Source organism: Camelus ferus, chromosome 14 (genome assembly GCF_009834535.1).
Source record: "Camelus ferus isolate YT-003-E chromosome 14, BCGSAC_Cfer_1.0, whole genome shotgun sequence".
Lineage (NCBI taxonomy): Eukaryota > Metazoa > Chordata > Mammalia > Artiodactyla > Camelidae > Camelus > Camelus ferus.
The window spans coordinates 13,468,059-13,487,893 of NC_045709.1; the positions used below are offsets into that span (position 1 = coordinate 13,468,059).

The following is a 19,835-nucleotide window of genomic DNA, read 5'->3' on the forward strand; positions in this document are numbered from 1 at the left end:
ATCTCAGAACATAATTTACTTAGAGTCATCTAGTTACTCAAGCCAAAAATCTCATAACCATCCTCAACTCTTCTGACTCACATCCTGCACACAAGCATGTTGAAAAATTCAGGTGGATCTAACTGGGTCCACACCCTATTTCCTAGTTTGTTTCAAGAATCTCCTAAGTGGTCTCCCTGCCTCCAGACCCCTGCTTCCTTACAGTCTATGCTCAGTGAAGCAGCCAGCATAATCCTTTCAAACATGCATCGGTCAGATTACTCCTCTACCTGAAGCACTGTTCCCCCAGTTTAACCCCACAGCCAGCTCCCTAACCTTCAGGTCTTTGCCCAAATGTCTCTGTATTAATGAAGGCTAACCTGATAAGCTGCCTAAAATTACAACTCACCATCACCATTTGTCCCCACAGGCACTTCTAATCCCCATACTTCATTCTTTTAATCACTGTCATATGATATATAATTTACTTATTTAATAAACTTATTATTTTTGTGTTTGTCTTCCCTAAAGTATAAGACCCTAGGCAGGATCCTCTCAGTTCTGTTCACAGACGTATACTAAGCACCTAGCACAGTGCCTCACATTTAATAGAGACTCTACAAATATTTTTTGAATGAATGCTGAGACTAGGACTTCAAACATAAGCAGCATGAGTCTAGAGTCCCTAAAATTAATGACTAAGCTAGTCCATAAAAAATTATTTCAAAAAATGTCCAACAAATCGGTATACATGGGAGGGGAAAAGGCTTTAGGAGTATTAAAATACTAAAAGAAATTGTTCAGGAAAAGTCTGACAGTTAAAAGTATAGAAGAACTAAACCTTTTTAAAAATATAATATTATCCAAAATGTTAACAGTGAATAAAAATGAGCAATATCTACTATACGTATAGTAAGGGATTACCAGTCACAAATCAATTTGGGAAAAAAGCATTAAAACCTCTATAAGTATTATAAATACATATAAACTCACAAGAAAAGTTTAATGAATATAGAGAAAGTCATATTTCTTAATAACACAACTCATTACATTGAGATGTCATTTTAAAAAAACAGGAAGTCACCAAAAATGTAGAAAGAAAAGACTAAAAAGCAGATTATATATGCCGCATGCTGATGAGGGCTCAATGAATCATATCTAACATACCATGAGCTTTAAGTTATTCCCACATTTGGATGCAGTGGCTCTATTTCTAAGAATCTATTCTGAGGACATAATCAGATGTATAGAGAAAAGTGCGTGTACAAAGGCTTTCAACAAAGTCTTACACTAGGGAATAAGACTATAAAAACAACCCACACTTTCAAGATTTGAGAAATACTTCAGTATTTTGTACAAATGTGTAATAATTCATTAAAATGAATGTCTTTGAAGAAAACTTGGAAACTTAGAAAATAACATTTTTTTTTTTTAAGGCAAGTAAAAAGCTATGTCGATGGCATGGTCCATGTGGATTGGATCAAAGCCTAGTTACAACTGATGGCAAAACAGAGGACGCAACAACCTGGAGCAGGGTCTGGTCTACAAGGCAAGCTGATCAGACCTACGCCTTTCAGTGAAGGGCCTTCGGTGAACCTTGTGCAGAATCAGGGGAAGTCCTGGTCACACAGGTAGAATACAGGTCACTTGGACTTGAAAGACAATGCAAACGTATTTCTCAAATTTGCCTAAGATAAGAAAAGGCCATGATTTAATGATGGTGGTATCATTATATATAATTACTGTCACAGAAAATCCCAGGAGTGTCATATGTGCAAAACTAAATTTTCCAAATACCTGTCCTGTGATTGTCTCTAAGTCAGTCATAGCAGCTTTGGAAGAAACATATGTTACTTATCAACTCCTAAGTGTAAGAATAATTTTCAGAAATAAGTTGAAAGTTGAATTCCTGAAACAATTGTAACTCCAGTTCCATGATACATTTTTGCTATAAATGAACAGGCATTGGGGAGAATTGTTTCACTGCTATCATTTCTTGGGTCACTCACTTGTCTCTTGCTAATTTCAAAAGAAGAGTACTTTCTTGTTTTTCTGACTAAGGTATTAAAAAGTAATTCCCAGTCATCATATAACTTTATATTGTAAGTTTCTGTGACTTCAGTGAATTGCATGTTAAGTGCAGCGCAGGCTTGTGGAATGAAGCCAAATTTATATTTTAAAATTGAAACAAAAACAAGTTGTCCTCCTTATCTATGGCTAATGACTGTAGTATACACAGTTCACTGTGTTGTTTAAGTAGATTTCAAATAATTTTCTTGTAATTGCTAATCATTTTAGGAGGTCACATGAGGTTAGCAATCAATAATCAAGTGAACGTGTTGCAATGACGCTCGGGGATCAATAGAACATTCTTCTTCCCTTGGAAACATAGCCTACTCTGCTGGCTGTCCTCACTGTTCCTTTCTGTTTTGTATTTACTGCAGATTCACAGGCACATTTCTTATGGAAAAAATAACAACTTAGGGAAATAATAATACAAAACACCCCTCACCAACGTCATGACGGAGATGCTATTTGTTATAAAGAACATAATGTAAGAGAGGCAGGAACAGGCATATAATTTGGTACAGAGGCTAAGGTTGTAAAGTAAAAAGTTCTTCACCCTTAATTAGTGGATGTGTGTTACTGATCCACTTTCCTTTGAACGTATTTTTAAATGTAGGATAAAGACATACACTCATCTCAGTATGTGGAATTCTATTAGAGGTTTATTTTTAAAGACACACACTCAGAATATGTAGAATTTTGTGTATCAGGCTGAGGCAAGACGTTACCTCCATAACTGTTGGCTTCACTTTTGTTTCTTAGGCATTAAAACATTTAAATTAATGATGATTAATGGGAGTATGTTATTTCAGAAAAAAATACAAACACATTTACTGTTGCATTGCATTAAACAGATTTTCATATACATTGTCCTCCCCTCCCCTGTTAGGTAGAAACTGGACTTGTATTTATTATAAAGTCCATTGCCTTGTCTACAGGTACACGTGTCCCTGCATGTTTCATAAACGTCATTATTTAACATTAAAACATTTTAGAAACTGTTTAAAGATGTTAAAGTACTTTTGTGGTAAAAAGCAAAAATGTTCGAGGAAAGAAAGGAATTCCTTTGTTGTCTGCACCTTTAATTGTTTTCTGAAGTTTGCCTCAGTACCTGGGAGGAGATGACCTAGAGGAAGCACTTTGATAAATTTAGAACAGGGGTCAACAGGGGTCAAGTCTGGGCTTGGGATAAACTCATGAGAAGAGCAATAAGCTAGAGAGAAAGAGAAATTTAGAAACAAGGAAAGTGGTTAAACAAACAAACAAACAAACAAACAAACAAAAAATCCCTCAACTCTTGTGAACTAAGGAGGAAAAAATAAAAGACAGCCAAGAAGGAAATTCTTTAATTTGGCGCTTTGGAGTCTGCGCATGGGTCCGGCTTGCCGCCTACCCTTAACTCCCCTGGGGGCTAGTTCTTGGGGAGAAACTGATCCTCCCGGCAGTCGGCAGAGCACTGACTCCCAGAAGGTGTAACGACGCGTGGCTGGGACTGGGAGAAAGGGCTGTCACTCATCTGTTGCACTAGCGCGAAGCTGGAGCAGGCATCTGCCGAGATGGGACCAGCGACCAGCAGTCACCCCAGGGTTTTCGGAAAATAAAAGAAATCAAGGAGAACCCGAGGGTCGTAAGCCAAGTAACCGCTAGCTAAGATTCCGCACGGACGCCACTCTATTTTACAAATAAACTCTCCAGTCCTTAAGGTCGAGACCAACCAAGCCTCCGCGGGTGACAAGCTGGGAATCACCGCGTCGCAGTGACAAGCGAGTAAGTTATTGCCAACTTTGCCTATACAGATCTTTTCCTCTACGCACGTTAATATTATCTTCAGGTAGGAACATCCAAGTGACTGCCAAGAGAGAACTTTTATTCTGCAATCTCGCTACGCTGTTGGGTGCATCACTCACCACACACACACACACACACACACACACACACGCACGCACGCACTCAACACATCCCACCTGAAGCCACCGAACCTCGCGCTCCTAGGCTGGTGCGCATTTGGGGTTTTACTTAATATTTGGAAACTTACTGATTTTCCTGGGCCTGTTGGAAGGAGCGAGCTGGGGGCGGGTGGGTGGGACGCTTCCTCATCATTTATTCATTGCGACTGTCTCCATTGTTGACACTAGCGGCGAGCCGCAAACGCCTGCTCTTGCAGGGGAAGTCTGACACCTTGAGGACGCGAGAGGGGGTGCCGGGACCCCAGAGCAGCGGAGTGGGAGAGGCTTTGAGAGTTACGGGGTGAGGGTGGGGGTTACTTTCTCAAGTCGGGCGACCTGCCGCCCGGGTGCTTGCTTACTGGGGTGGGAGCCGGGTGTGCAGAAGCTGGCTCCGGACGCGAACTGAGGTCCGACCGCCGGCAGAGCCCGCCCGAAGCCTGGAGGTGTGTCTGGCTGGCACCCAGGATCGCAGGGTGGGTTCCGTCCGCGGACGTGGCTGCGTGACCGCTGGCTTGAGGTGAGCTCTCCTGCCCAACTGGCTGACCTCAAACCTTTGGCCCAGGGAGGCGGAGGCTCTTCCTGGGCAGCCGAGCCGGGGTCCTGCCCTCGCGCAGGTCCCCTCACCGCGGCGCGGAGCGGTGCGTGGGACGCGCATCCTCATGAGCTGCCCTTCGCGGACCCAGTCTGGGCGGCCCCTGAGTCCGGCAGCCGTGGGAGACGGAGGGCTGAGTGTCTCCCTCTGGGTTCATCCGTTGGCAGCCGTGGGAACGCTAACTTTATCCGGAGGGATCCGCAAGGGAGGGGGTGGGCGAGGTTCTCCTCCCCCGGCGCTCACCTCCCCTTCGGGGCCTCCCCTCCCCCGCCTCCCGTGGCATCTCTCTCAGAGCATCCTCACTCCGCCCAGCTCGGTGCCAGCTGCGTGGGCTCCGGCTTCGTGCGTTTTCCTTGGAATGCTCCAAAACTCGGCGGAGACCAAGGATATCCCGTTGGAATTTGCCGGGCGTGCGCTCCCCGGGCATAGCACCCGCGCCGCCGGCCTGGAATCGCTCCCTCTTCAGCCGGAAGGTTGCAACTTTGCAGGTAAAGAGGGTGTCGCCTCGGAGCTCCGTCTGACCGGAGCTGCATACACCTCGCCTCCTCCCTGGGATCTCCGTTAAGTTTCTCAAGCCGCCTGGGAAGCCGGCTCGCTCTCGTGAGGCGGACGTCCCCGGGGGGTTCCGAGTTCAGAGGCTCCGGCTGCGTGGCCTCTCTTTAAGGCTCGGGACCGGATCTGCGAAGGTTTCTCTGGTTGAACGGGCTCCGCGGGAGTTTGGGGGTGCTCTCAGCCTCTGGCCATACCCCGCTTTAAAGCAGGGGAGAGGGCAAGAGTGAACCCCCGGTGTGACTTACATGGTAAACAAAGCAGCAGCAGCCGCGCCGCGGAGCTGGGAGGAAGGCTGCTTTCAGCCTGTTATGCATTTAGGGAAGATGGAGAGCTTGGTGGCCCCTGGGTGTATGTAAGTGAGCCCTAGACTCTGGTACCTAAACTGGGGTAATGAAGAAAGCAGAGGGATCAGTATTCTGTCGCCCAATTACACTCTGCGTCATTTCCATCCTCTATCAAAAGGCAGCAACACTTTTATCCGTGAGTGGCTGGACCCAGGCTAGGGGTTCCTAGTTCGCTTGGCAACTGAAATTCCCATTAAGCCAGTGACCCTCTTTGCGACTTGGCTGAATCACTGGCGTTCGCAGCACAACTTGTTGTTCCAGCTGTGAACTCAGCTGTCTTTTGTGATGAGATAACCAGAGAATACCCGAAGGGGAAGGAGGGTGGGAGAAACTGCGGAAAGGGACCTCTGTGTCTTGTCTGGGTCACCATGCTGTATCCACTCTGGTGTATCCCTGTTCACATGGTGTCTTAGGGGGGCCCTTCCCAATTAAGATCCACAGCTATAAAATGCAGCAGGTTGCTTAGTAAGTAAGCACCAAGCCAAAGGAGTGCAAGGAGGCAGAAACAATGTTTACTTGTTTTATTAAAAGGAAATTTAGAACAGACTTGTAAAACTAAAAAAAAAAAAAAAAAAAAAAAAAAAAAAAAAAAAAATTCAGGTCTCATATAATATCTGGATTTCTATCACAGTAATTATTGCACAAAATATATTACAAATTCTTTAAGAAAATAGGGTAATGAGTTTGTTGTTTTTTTGTTTTTTTTTTAAAGAAAAACTCTGAATTAGCGAGAGTAAGAGTGGGTGGATATGTGAAAACACTGAAATCGTCCTCACTGTGTTCTGTTTGGCTGTTTAAACTTGCATTTGTGATGCCTACTTCTATTCACCTGGACAGTAGACAAGAAACACCCCTCCTTTATGTATTGAAGGCAAAAAATTAATAGGATACAGGGATAACTAATAATTCGAATGTTAGTATCCAAATTCAGTAGGTATTGTTAAAGAAGCTCTTTAAAAACTATTTATGAATTAATGTCATTAATGCAAAGCAACATATAGTAGAGGTTAAATTGGCTTTGTCAAAGCATTTCATGCAAATGTCTTGAATTAATGGAGAGTCAGCACAGGTAGAAAAAAAGAAAGCACTTGTATCATTTGTGAATAAGAGACCACAGAGCTGGAGAGCCTTCACAGAGCTCAGCTGCTCTGCTAAGCTTGCTGTTGTAGTGAAGAACCAATAGATTTATGCCAAGAAAGTTACAAAGAGAAATACCCACAGGTTAATGAAATTGATACATAAGTAGTGTTTAATATTCACTGAAGTAATAAGTATATAGTGAGGTAGAAAGAAAAACTGTTTAAGGTGTAGGGAGATTCGTTATTGCAAATTTAGAAACATTCTTCCACTTAAGTAAGAACTTAAAGGAACATGGGCTTTTATCAAAGCATAGAAGATCTAAGCTCAACAGGTATAAGAAACGTATCTCTTTAGAAAAATCTGTTAAATATTAATACTCTGAAAATCTCTGATCTTGAAAAATAACATGAGTTTCCATTTACTTGCTTAATGGTCATTCTCAAAGATACAAATGGTGGAATTGATGTCCATTACCTATAAGCTTTAAAATTTTGTAATTTTTACATGATTTATTTTTCTGTGGCAGTTATTCCTGGAAAGTCAAGTTCAAAATGCAAAGAGAAAACCATGAGAAAATGAAAATTCTATGTGAATTTTATGGACACTTTGGTTATTAAAATATAAGAGCTCAAATAACTTTACACATAATATAACCTTTATTAATTTATACTTTACATAAGTAGGAAACTTGCCAGAAACATTGCTTTTGTTCCTTCTGATTTTGAAGAACTTTGAATCTTATTCAGATCACACATTTTACTTTTAAACTTAAATTCTATTATAAACATAATACATTTCTATTGAAGTATAATAATAACCTTTAGGATGTGCTGATTAACCCTACTGAATTAAAAATACTTTCACAAATTTATTGTTGAAAATATTGTCAGAATTTTATGACTGCAGGTTTAATTGCCAGGATAACTTATGGCAATTCAGGTTATCCACATTATATCTAGCAACTGAAAGCTAAAATAATCTACCTTTTCTAATTCATTCATATATTGCAACAAAAATAAAGATATGCACACATTTATTCAGTAGTTAATATTGTGAGTATCAGTGCTCAAAGAGAGAAAGGATTTTGGAAATAAAGTTGTAGAAGAAATGCTGAACATTAAAATTAGCTAGGAAAATAAAACTCTGGACTGAATATTTTCTTATGAAAACAGAATTGTTTTACTTTTAAAAACAAGCTAGGTGAAGGCAATATAATAAAGTATTAAATTTCCTTTTTTCAAAATCATATTTGCTGAACATTTTATGAGATCAGAGTCTAGTGTGCATCTTTACTTCTGTGTTTGTCTGGGTTAAACTGAAACCAGTGTTACCTCCTTAACATCTAGGAAAACCCACAATAAGCATTTTGATTCTTATTGAAAATGATATTGAGGGACAACTCAAAATAAAAACCTTGTCTTTTAGCTTAAGTTATGCTTTATCATTCCCCTCCCCCCAAACACACCCACACCAAATAAACGTTAAATCTGGTTAATTCAACCCAACTTAAATTGGACATTTGCTAGCTAGCTGTGATGAAAAATTGCTTTCGAACATCCTCCCTCTTATGTCTTCTAGTTCTAATCTTCCCAGATGTGTCAAGACCTCAGTATTTTAAGAGATTTGAGAATATTTTGATCAGGGATGTCAGACCACGGCTATATCTTTTTAATCAGCACAAATAGAGACCTAATCTCTGAGAACATGAGTACTACCAAAATAATGCTATGATGAAAAAAACACACGTAGGAAAAGAAGCCATTCATTTGGGAAACAAAGTTAAAGACACATGCACTGAAAATATACCCATTTAAAACTACACAGTTCCATGAACTATTCAATAAATGAGATGATATACTTAAAGTTTTTTTTTTTAAATCTCAACAATTCTTCTGAAAGTTCAGTTTCACTTAAATAGGAAATGAAACAGAGAGAGTAGTTTCAGTACTTGATCTCCTCTTGTAACTAGACTGTGGATGCTCCCCATTAACATGAGTGTATATTTTGTCAATCCTTTAAGAAATGTTTCCTTTGAAATACAGCAGTGTCCTAGAGTAACGACTCTGTGAGAAGCAACAGAAGACACGCGGGCACAGTTTTACACATAAAAAATAGAAATGTTAATTAAAACATTAATTTAAAAATATGCTTTGATAGCTTTATCTAGCACACTGCATTCTTTCTGAGAACTGGCAAGTGAAGTGTAATGAATCAGATATACATTCATTACATTCTGCCTGCCTGTAGTTTGCTGTTACATTTTTGAAGTGTGTTGAAAAATTTACCATAAGTAATTTCCTTGACAAATATTATCAAGGGTAAGATTTCCTTAAGACAGGGAAACTGGAACTATTATGAAAAAAGAAAAGGAAGAAAATGAGGGGGGGTTATTATTTATGGGTACTTGGTGTCTGCCAGGAACTAGGCTAAGAACTTGAAATATTTTTTTTCTCCTGTTTATCTTCACAGCTACCTTAACACTAAAGTATTATTACCACCTTTTAAAGGAGCTGAAAAGACTAAATTACTAAAACAAAAACAAAAGCAAAACCACGAAGCTTTTTGGTGGTAGAGTCAGGATTTGAACCCATGTCTGCTTGATTCTGAAGCCCAAACTCCTTTGACTTGATTCTCACAGTTTCTAAAACAAAACATGTAATATCTGAACAAAATCCAGAAATTCATTAGATTTTTACAGCTATTTATTTCTTTAATTTTTCAAATGTTGTAACACAGGACATAAACAACCCCTTTAGGAGGCTAGAATTTCAAACAATACTCTGTTCAGGAAAACTTCAGCAGTTCTGAGCAGAGCAGAAGATGCGCTGCTCAGCTCAAGCAAGTTGTTCTTGGAATTATTTCCTGTCTTACTCCCAAATCTACATGTCATATAGATGGAGAGTAACAAGGTTTATTTTCATAAGTAAAATTCAAGGTAGCACATTTTTAAATAGTCAAGAGATTGTAATTACTACATAAAAAACTGTCATTCAAAACTTTAGAACATCTGTAGGCTGTTGATAACATATCTTGGTTTACACAAAACATGGTCATGTTAAGACCTGTTAGGTTTCTCTCGTGTCTTATCAATGTCATGAGAAATTTCTAGACAAGCTGTTTTTGTCTTAATTTTAATTGCCTAATTATTTTGAATGCCCCTTGATATTTAATGAGGGAGCACCACTTCATATAGCCCAAAGACATCTGTCAGCTGGTGGCACATTTTAACAAATGTGCATGGGTTTTTTTGTTTTAAACATACACCTGAATTGAAAACTGATGTGCTTATGTCCAAAAACCTATTGACATTGAAGTTGAGGAAATGACTTTTTGGAATATATGTAATGCCATTACAAAAAATTAGCACTGAAGTGGTATCCATTCAGGAGCTGTTTGTTGAGTATTAGTAAATGAATCATTGAAGAAATAGATGAACGAGACACAAATTAGCTCTTCATCTTTGCATTTTCTGGCAAAGCTCCCTCTGTGCAGAATAACTTTTACCTTATTGCTTCCTCAAAATGTTCTCCAAGCACCAAAGCCTAGCTCAATTTCACTGTCTCCTTGAAAGTTTCCTTTTTGTCTCCAGGTGTCGCAAGTATAAATACAAGCCAAACCCTTGTTATATTCTGCTTTGCAGATGGGTAGAGGTCTCTCTCCTGAACTAGATGCAGACTCCTTTAAGAAACCCAGAGGATGCTCAAAAAATATGTTTTTAATTGAATTAGATTGTCATAAGTATTATGCGTTTGTAAGTAAGCATACTCAATTTATTTCACAGTTTTCTAATTCCTAAGTTGACTGAATTGTGAACTTGTTTATCAACTGAAGCCATTATAATAATAACATTGTGCTTATGCGATACAGTACGTACCATATTACTTCCTGTGTTATAAATATAACCTGCCGTCATTTAATGGATATAACGTCCAGTCACCTAGTTACTCCATAATTCTCGTCTTCACCGGACTTACATAACCAATTATTAATGTGCTTTAGTTTAAGTGGTGCTGTACTGGAATTCTGAAAGGGCAGTTTTTTTCTATTACATTGTGAGAAGTGTGGCTAGAACAAGTGTTTCTCAGGAATACATACTGAACTGAAGAAAGCCAGAGACGTTTGAGTGATTACATTTGGTAATCTAAGCTGAGAATTCATGGCTTAATAGTTTCTGATGTCCCGTTGTGGGATGACATGAGCTTTTGCTTTTGGGGGGTTTGGGAGATTTTGTAGTCTTTTTATTCTACTTCACTAAGAGTAAAATTGTTACAAATGAAGGTTTATGACCAGTGTTCAGATACTCTGCTACACTTCTAGTATCTTTTACCTCCAAATAATAGTGGAGAAACAACACCGTTGAGGAAGCTTAAGATCCTGTGCACCAGGCTCATAGTTCATAGCTCATTGCATTGTAATTTTCACTTTCATAGAATTAGGGTTATTAATGGTCAACACAGGCTTATTGAAGGGGTGAATGGAATAAATGAATGCATGGGTGATGGGTCTGTTGTCAGCTACTGTGCTCAGCCTCTGTATTTTAATATGCTGTTCTTTCAAGGAATGGTAACACTCCAATAGTGAATCCCCAAGAATGTGATAGAGGGGTGAGAGGACAGGCAGGAGCATAGTGTACCTTGAGTGGAGGATGGAGGATCCATCCTGCTTTATATACAGTCATCCCTACTGTTTGTGACAGGCTGGCGATCATCTTATGTAAGGATCTCTTTCACGACCAGTCCAGTGAAGGTGCCCACCCTTAAGATCACATTGAAGGCTATGCTTTAAATGAATTCTCTTCTGTGGTAGTTGTAGCTTGACAAGCAATTTTGGACCTTGTTTAATTACATATCTATCTATATATATATATGTATCTATATGTATCTGCATTTGAATATATACTAGCATTTAAAACCTCCATTTAAATTCTTTAATTAAACATAAAGTATACATATGTATGCCCATCTGTATATACTGTATATGTGTGTGTGTATAAACATATACATAGAGCAATATATAATGCCATATAAGTAATAAAGAATGATAAAGAATGGGAGACAGCTCTCGTGGATGGGTTCTTACAGTACTGCCTACAGAGTAATAATGATCAGAGACAGTGAGATAAAAATTGTTAGCAAAGAGCATAGCATAGCCCCTAAAAGACAACAGAAGTTATTTGCCAGTGTATTAGTGTCCCTGTAGAATAATTAGATACGTAATGAACGACTTGGAAGGTCATCAAAGTCAAAAGTTTTTTTAAGCAAGACTCTCAAATCTTACTAAGTGATTTTTTGAAATATACACATATATAATATATGTAATACATACACACATGTGGAATGCTTTCTGAAGGACTTATGTAAAGCATACGAGTAACTCTTCTAGATGCTGAGAATACAGAGGGGCACATGTTATCTTTTTGTTTAAGATTTCAAACAAAGGATTCTCAAAAACCTCTTAGTATGTCCTAGTGTCCCATATTATCTTGTCGATGTTTTGCTGTTTTATTGTCCTCTTCTCCTGGAAATGGAGAACTCATTAAGGAAATAACACAAGTCATGCTAAAATAAATAGAGTCTATACTTGGAATTAAAAAAAAAATAACATTGGGTCATGTTGGAAGAAATCCAAATGCATCCTTTTTGCCTCAAATTATTGTTTCCTATAAGAGTAGGACTTAGAATTTCCAATTAAATTTATATTAACTTTAAATAGCATTATTGACACCCTTAAAGAGGATGCTTTCCTTTTGTACTTAGATGTTACTGAATTACAGTTCAAAGGTGACTTATGCTGGGAGATCAGTTGTTTTCCGTGGTCTTGACAGACTTACGGTGATGCATCCACATGTTGTCATCCCCCTTTGAACCAAAGACGCAAACCTAAGAGAGGAAGCCAGTTTCAGAACTAGGGGTGTAGTGACTTGGAATCCTCACCCCCTTACCCTTTGCTTTGGGGCATAAAAAACTTTGGCTCAAGACAGTCTGAGACAGATGAACCCATTCTAGGAGTTCTCAGTATATCCTGGGATTGTTTTCGAGGAAGCTCTTTTGTCTACAGCTGAGAATGTATCTAACAACTAGAAAGAGGGCATCCACCTCCTAGTCTTAAATATGGCAAACAAAAAAAGGACCAAGCTACATTCATCTTTTTAAAACAGGATTTTTGGGGAACTACATTCCTAGTATTACCCAGTCTTTACCAGAAGTTTTTATTTTCTGAGAGTCATCGTGTGATATAATCAAGTGCCTACCTCTATGCCTCTGAAAGCCTTGATAATTAAAAAGAAAGCAATATTTTTATAGAACACTCAAATGTTAGGGTTATTATGCTCTATAGGATATTAAATAGCTTTGTATCTAAAAAAAAAAGAGATATGTCTCTCTGTATGTGCTGTATAAAAAGAAAACGTTGGCAGAGGGAAAAGACTTATTTGCTTATCTGGTTCATTTTAACCTCACAGCTTAACATTTTGATTTGTAATAGGCAAGCTACTTAGAGAACTGAACAGCGTATTTCTATTTAGTACTTCAGCACGTTCTTGGAACAAAGTGAACCAGCAAATGATTTTGCCCTTTCACGAATAAAAAAGCCTTAATGAAAAAACGTTTCATCATAATAGTTCTTATGATAAAGACTTTTTTCCAGCATATAAAATAGCAACAACTTTAACCTGAAGCACAAAAACCGGGTTTTATTCTGTTGTACTTAGCAGTGAACCACTAAAACCAGAGCTTAAAGCATAACTTTCCAGCCTACTTAAATACTTTCTTTCTAGTTATTACACTGCTATTGTTGAAATATTGGGTACAATGAAATCTTAAAAACTGCCTCTTTTTTAGATTAATAGTCAATGGTAATAATTTTTGACAACACAGAATGTATAAGATTTGCTTTATGTTGCAATATTTTAGCCTCTGATTTATTTTTGAACGTAGATCGCTACAAAATAAAATAGAGGTAGGAGACAATTTGATTAAGAAGTAAACAAATTGAGTATTTTAAAGGGAAGGATCTATTGTTGAATAACCCAGGATATGTTCGAAACATACAACCTCGGTTCATTTCAGTTTATGTAAAGAAAGCTATTTGAAAGCTGAGCCACTCACAATGGTTTTAAGAGTCAAGATTTTCTCATCTATAAAAATATACAAGGATTATGTGTCAAATGTTTAATATGATTAAAGATAATCTCTACTCATAAAACGTATTGGTATTTAATAGCTTTTAGGAGTGTTTCAGAGTCTGCCAGAATTTATTTTGATTTTAATCATGATGAAATGGATATGCAGGTATAACAAACCCAGTGACTGCTCAAAGAGTTTCATTTACCCTTTGGTTTATTTCCAATGCAGTATTCAGTACTACCTATTGCTTGCACGCCCTTAGTCCTCGTATCTGCAGATGAGCATTTTCAGTTGTCTATTGGTCCATTGTTTATGGCTGCTCCCACGTAGACTGGAGGCTTATGACAGAGGACTGGCCATGTTGGAACCCACATTCCCTGCGGCCTCTACCAGATCAGGGTACTTCCATAGGTAGACGGCAAGTATGATGAACATTGATTTCTCTGAACATTTATAAAATTGTGGTAAGATTTTGTGTTCATGTTAAAATTTAATTGCAACATCTGTTGATATGACCTCTGATAAAATACTATTACCAGTTTCTTTTCTTTAGGTTAGACATAAAGTTTCTTTCCAATATATTTAAGAAAATTTCATATCAAAAGGGCTTGTATGAAGGATTTTAAGAAAGGAGACTTCATATCATTATATTCTTTCTTGTTGTACCAGCAAGTTGTACAATTAACTTAAACTACTGCATTTAAGAATGATCCATTATACTCTCTGCTGCATTATGAGAGGAAAATCATTACATGGCTGGTTCTGGAATTTCTAGCCATTTTTGCGTTTTACACTAAGATGGATGCTGACAACAATCACAAGGATAAACACTATATGAATTCACTATAAAAATCTATATGAATATTTTAAATGTCTGAAATAGCAAAATACTAAAGATATACTACTAATTTATTAATCATAGGCAATCATTCACTTTAAAAAGAATTAACCTTTTAATTTTAATTCATGCAACAAATACTTTCCATGTATCTTCTTTTTTTTAATTTTATTTTATTGAGTTATAGTCAGTTTACAATGTTGTGTCAATTTCTAGTGTAGAGCAAAATTTTCAGTCATGCATGAACATACATATATTCATTGTCACATTCTTTTTCACTATGAGCTAGCACAAGATCTTGTATATATTTCCCTGCGCTATGTAGTATAAACTTATTTATCTATTCTATATATACCTGTCAGTATCTACAAATTTTGAACTCCCAGTCTGTCCCTTCCCACTCCTCTACCCTCTGGCAACCACAAGTTTGTATTCTATGTCTCTGAGTCTGTTTCTGTTTTATATTTAAGTTCATTTGTCTATTTTTTTTTTTTAGATTCCATATATGAACAATATCATATGGTATTTTTCTTTCTCTTTCTGGTTTACTTCACTTAGAATGACGTTCTATAGGAACATCCATGTTGCTGCAAATGGCATTATGTTGTCATTTTTATGGCTGAATAGTATTCCACTGTATAAATATACCACAACTTCTTTATCCAGTCATCTGTTGATGGACATTTAGGCTGTTTCCATGTCTTGGCTATTGTAAATATTGCTGCTATGAACATTGGGGTGCAGGCGTCTTTTAGAAGTAGGGTTCCTTCTGGATATATGCCCAGGAGTAGGATTACTAGGTCATATGGTAAGTCTATTCCTAGTCTTCCATTTATCTTCTTAAAATTCTTAGCAGGGCTTTGAAATTTCTTGCTATTTATTTGAAATATAAATTTAAGACCAACCAATACAAAATATTTATCTGATTATTGATGAGCTATTGATAAGGTACTGTCTTTACTTCTTACCATAGAAGTAGGTGGAAATAAACTTGGGGGACAGTATACTGATCTTTTTAAAAAATAAAATTTTATACATGTTGACCTACATGCATTTGGTGGGGGTGTGGGCTGAGCTGGATAAATTTAATTTTTTTTCAAGAACAATTATAAATCAGTTTTATTTTTTTATTTCAGTTTTCTTTTCCCTTTTTATAATTGCAGATACTATCCCCGCTATCTTTAGATACCCTCTGCTCCTTTGTACCACCATGCCTCTGTGGGCAGCCAAGAATTCTCTTCCTCATGTTTCATGTTAGTATGTTGGCAAAACATTTTCTCAGCTTTTGTTTGATTGAAAATGTTCTTATTCTGGATCTCACTTTTAAAGCTTTTTTAATTGGTTAGAGTATTCCAGATTAGAATTTATTTTCTTTCTGCACTTTATGCCACCCAGTTGACTTTTGACTTGCACCATTTCTGCTGAAACCTCAACCATCAGTCTGATTGTGGCTCCACTGAGGGCAATGTGGTCTGTATTTTCGGTTGCTTTTATGTTTTCTTTTAATCTTTTATTTTCAGTAGTTTTACAATAATGTACCAAAGTGATCTCTTTGGGTTTCTGCTGCTTGGCATTTGGAAAATTTCTTTTTTTTAAATTTTCTTATCTTTCATTGAAGTCTAGTCAGTTTACAGTGTTTATCAATTTCTGGTGTGCAGCATAATGTTTCAATCATATGTATACATACATATATTCCCTTTCATAGTCTTCTCATTATAGGTTGCTACCAGATGTTGAGTGTAGTTCCCAGTGCTATACAGTTAGAGACTTGTTTATTGAAACATTTCTTAAATACGGCTTGATATCTTTCATCACTTGTGTAAAATTCTTGGTCATTATCTCTTCAGTGGTAGTATTGCACCTACGAAACGTTCCCCCCCCCCAAACGCCTTCAATTACACTTTTTTTCCTTTCTGGTTTGTGCCATATTTCTTGTCTTCTTTTAATTTTTCTTTTAATGTATTTCCATACATTTTTGCTTTCTGTGCTGTAATCTGGGCAATTTTAATAGCTTTGTCTTCCTATCCATGAATCCTTTTTTTTTTTCTCATCATGGCCTACTTGCTGCTAAAGTCACTTATTAAGTTGTTAATTTCAATATTGCATTTTTTTTGCTTCCAGTATTTTAATTATTTTTCATACATTTTAGACCCCCTCATAAAATTTTCTGTTTTTCCATCTAATTTCTGAATATTGTTGAATAACACATTTAAAGACTGATTGTGATAACTCCAATTACAGGGTCATGTGTTGACTGGATGTTCTTAATTTTTTCTTAGAATGCCACATACGTTTTTATTTAAAGGTGAAAAATATGTATCAACTATTGTTGAATTCTTGAGGATACACTCTGTGGTCTGGCAGGTAGATAAGATGGAGCAAACATCTTAGTCCAGTCGTAACCTGAGCTCATGAGAAGCTAATTTTCAGATTTTGCAAGTCCCTATGAACCCCTGGTTGACCTCATTGAACATTATAGGATCCCAGGGTCTGGGAACTTTGACAGTTAAATAAGACCACTTCTCCTTGCAGGTTCCCAAATAAGGAATTCAGTCTCTGCATTTTTGTGAGATTGATGAATACCCTGCTCTGAATTTCAGCAGCTTTCTGCTAAGTGCCTCGCTTATTTTCCTACAAAGCTTAAGATTTTAACAAATGCTTTTCAAAACGAGCTGCTGAGTGTGAGACACACTTCCATCTGTCTCCCTTCTTACCAGGACTTGAGAACTTTGTATTTGCGTTGGCAGATGCCATGAGGGGAAACGTGGTTTGTGGAAGGTCAAACCATCTCTCTGTGGTTTCCCTCTAATGAGATCTTGGCTGCTCAAGTCCTGGTTATCTCTGCAACTCTTCTTTAGGCAGAGGTTTGTTTGCTTGTTTGTTTATATTTACCCAGCTTTTCTAAATGTTAGAAGGGATGTTAGTTCATTACATGCCATTCAGTCATAGAAGCAGTACTTCTTTCATATTTTTAAGTTAATGCTGAAAAATTTTGTCAAATGTTTAAAAGAATAGTATAGTGCAGATGCATAATTGTACCCACAGAGGGATGAATACAGCTATTGCAAAGGAGTCTTGGAATCTTTAACCTGAATTTTGTTGTTGTTGTTGTTAGCTCAGAAGTAACATTATTGCAAAATTACCAAGTCTTTGACCTTAGATACTAAACGACCATTTTAAAGTTATTTTGTATAAAAGAAAAAATTCTAAATAAAACCATATTAATGTGGCTCAAATGAGCTGTAATTAAGTTCCAACTAATAGCTCTTTCTTATTGAATAACAAACACACTGTTAACTGAACAAAATGGAGAGGCAATATAATGCAGTAGCAATTTGACCTCTTTGTTACTGAGGTGAGGTTTTTTTCAGGCCTGTGGTTTCCTGAGTAATCTTTACTTCTCCCATCTGAAGTCCATTATACAAGGGTGGGAGAATGTCATCGCTCACTGCTGTTAGTGTTACATTTATAACTGTTGTTGCTAAAATTGCCTTAAGGCCTGATAGAATATATTTTCTTGGAGATGTTCTGCAGATGTACCAACACAATAGGACACCAGATCATATAACTTAAGACATCATTCAAACCTACCTGTGGAAACTCATCTCTGAATTTACCATCAGTATCATTGCAGCATATGATTAATATATCTGCTGGTTGTGTTCATATGGTCCAGATCAGACCTTGCTTACCCTGAGATGTGCGTCATTGTCTTTTTAAAAAAAATACACATTGTAGTTTTATTCTGTGCAAAAGGGATTCTGGAGTGGATGAGGGTGGGCTGTCTTTCCAATACACAGTGTACAGACTCAACACTGAGGAGTCCCAACACAGAGTGGTCTCAGCTCCAGCCTGACAAGTGAAAAGTTGTCAGGACTGAACTTTCTATGGCTGGAAAATCTTAAGTTTTTTTCCACAGCCCCTTCCAGCTTAATAATTGGCTTTAAATACAATGGGATTTTATTGGATGGTCTGGGGAAAGGATCATTTATGTTTGCTCAGAAGAGAATGAGGAGCTAGATTAAATTCTATACTGGATGCTGGTTGGCTGTGTCCCGGAAGTGAGATGCACATTTGTCTTTTGGGCTGACGTTCCTAACCTGTCCCTCAGCCCACAGTCTTATGCCATGGTTGTGTCCATGGTCCTGAACACCTGGAAAAGAGTTCATCTCATAGTCAGCAACAAGGGTGCCATCTCTGAGCATCAGGAGAACCCATCCTAAAGCCAGACTTTCCTTCCCATGGAACATGGTGGCCACCAACCAAGATTCATCCAAGACTGAGATTCATCCAAGTTGTGTGTGTATAGCAAGCTTGTTCTTTTTTATCCTTAGTAGTATCGCATGGTGTGGATGGAACACAGTTTTCATATCAGCTGGGACAATGCCATGGACAGGCTGAAAGGCATGAAGATCCAGGATCTCACTTCCCCACTGGGCTACCTTCCTGCTCAGGACATGAGCCTCCGTAGCTACACACCCAGTATTCAACCCCGGAAGCCCGCAGATTTCATCTACCTGCAGGGATTCAGGCCCACAGGGTGGGCTGTGCTGGGACTTCGGTCAATTTCCTGGCATATCCGGAGGGAGATATCCAGGCTTCCCCAAAAGTTGTGGGGTGCCATCTGGAGGACTTTGGGGTTATATAACCTTTGCCCAAGACAGTCTTTGCGGAAAGAGCAGATATTTGGGTTCTCTCTAACCTGAGTCAGAGAGCGACTTCATTTCTACTCCACAGACCTGTAAAAAAGCAAGTACTTTAGTCTTTAATTCTTTGTGACCTGAGTACCACTTTCTTTCTTCTCTATACATCATGTAGATTTGCTGGAAGGCCATCACGCCACTTTTATCAGTACGAGTGACCAAATACACCACCTCACAGATCCGAGGGCTTTCTTGGATAATGACTTCTGTAGCCTCTCAGTGATCTCTTACCTGGCTCTGCTTTTCCCCAGATGATGGAACAGAGGGCAGGCTATAGAATTGGAGGGGCCCATTCTCCGTTTCTGGTCTTCTTAGTGAAGACTTCAAGGCCCATCCTTCTCTGTATGCTATGACATGCCCTCTGGTGAGACCTTGTGCTCTTACAGGCAACAAGAATAGTGCAGACAAAGGGAGAAGTCAGGAACTTGAATTCCTCCCCGCTTCATACACTCCCATCTCTGCTCCTTCCTTGTCTGCTTTTTCTGTCGGCCGTGATGCTCCAAGGATGCTGTCATGACTGCAGTTTGTATATTACAGATTTTTCTACTGAAGTTTCTTGATGGCCAAAAATATTTATGCTGTACATATTTTTTTTACAAACATCAATTTC

At 38.2% G+C, this 19,835-nt stretch overlaps 1 protein-coding gene across 4 annotated transcripts in view; it reads left to right on the forward strand.

Annotated features, from left to right (window-relative positions):
* Positions 1-3,526: 3,526 nt before the first annotated feature.
* TRPC4 (transient receptor potential cation channel subfamily C member 4) overlaps positions 3,527-19,835 on the forward strand; it is a 170,706-nt gene continuing 154,397 nt past the window's right edge. The window contains exons 1-2 of one of the 4 annotated variants that reach the window (XM_032496266.1): positions 4,194-4,509; positions 4,877-5,072. The gene's annotated coding sequence lies outside the window, so the exon portion shown is untranslated. Of the gene's footprint in view, positions 3,814-4,193; positions 4,510-4,876; positions 5,073-19,835 lie in introns of those variants that run through there. The other 3 variants (XM_032496267.1, XM_032496268.1, XM_032496269.1) reach the window with 3 other exon arrangements.